Source organism: Rattus norvegicus, chromosome 10 (assembly GCF_021556685.1).
Source record: "Rattus norvegicus strain SHRSP/BbbUtx chromosome 10, alternate assembly SHRSP_T2T, whole genome shotgun sequence".
NCBI classification, from domain to species: Eukaryota; Metazoa; Chordata; class Mammalia; order Rodentia; family Muridae; genus Rattus; species Rattus norvegicus.
In genome coordinates, this window is record NC_141543.1 from 54,344,805 (window position 1) to 54,345,416 (window position 612).

Here is a 612-nt window from a genome sequence, read left to right on the forward strand (position 1 = left end):
TTGTTACTTACGGCGAGCTTAGAACTCTGCTAGCAAATAGCACTTTCTTGTTTTAAAAGATTGATTAATATTTTAATTATATTCATGTGAGAGGGCTGCTTCTCAAAAAATAGTGTCGGATCTCCCTGAACCGGCGTTATTAGTGGCTATTAGGCCTCTCGTTGTGAGTGCTGGAACCCGCACTCCCCATCCCCTGAAGTGCAGCAAGCACTCAGAGCCACTGAGACGCCTCTTCAGCCCCTGTTTAAGAAAAGCTCCCTGGCGCTCGCTTGGCGGCGCATGTACTAAAACTGGAACGATACAGAGAAGACTAGCATGGCCTCTGTGCAAGGCTGACACGCAAATTAGTGAAGCGTTCCTTATTTTTTGTGTGGCAGTATTGGAGTAGGTGTGTCACTGTGGGTGTGGGCTTTAAAACCCTCATCCTAGCTGCCCGGAAGCCACAATTCTGCTAGCAGCCTTCAGAAGAAGATGTAGAACTCTCATCCTCCTACATACAGCATTGCCTGCCTGGATGCTGCCATGTTCCCACCTTGGAACATAATGGACTGAATCTCTGAACCTGTAAGGCAGCCCCAATTAAACGTTGTCCTATATTAAATGAGAGAGAGG

General features: G+C 47.2%; 1 non-coding gene across 1 annotated transcript; it reads left to right on the forward strand.

The window, feature by feature from the left end:
• Positions 1-261: 261 nt before the first annotated feature.
• LOC120095507 (U6 spliceosomal RNA) lies at positions 262-367 on the forward strand. Its single transcript, XR_015632524.1, has one exon. It is a non-coding gene; the product is annotated as a U6 spliceosomal RNA (small nuclear RNA).
• Positions 368-612: the final 245 nt, after the last annotated feature.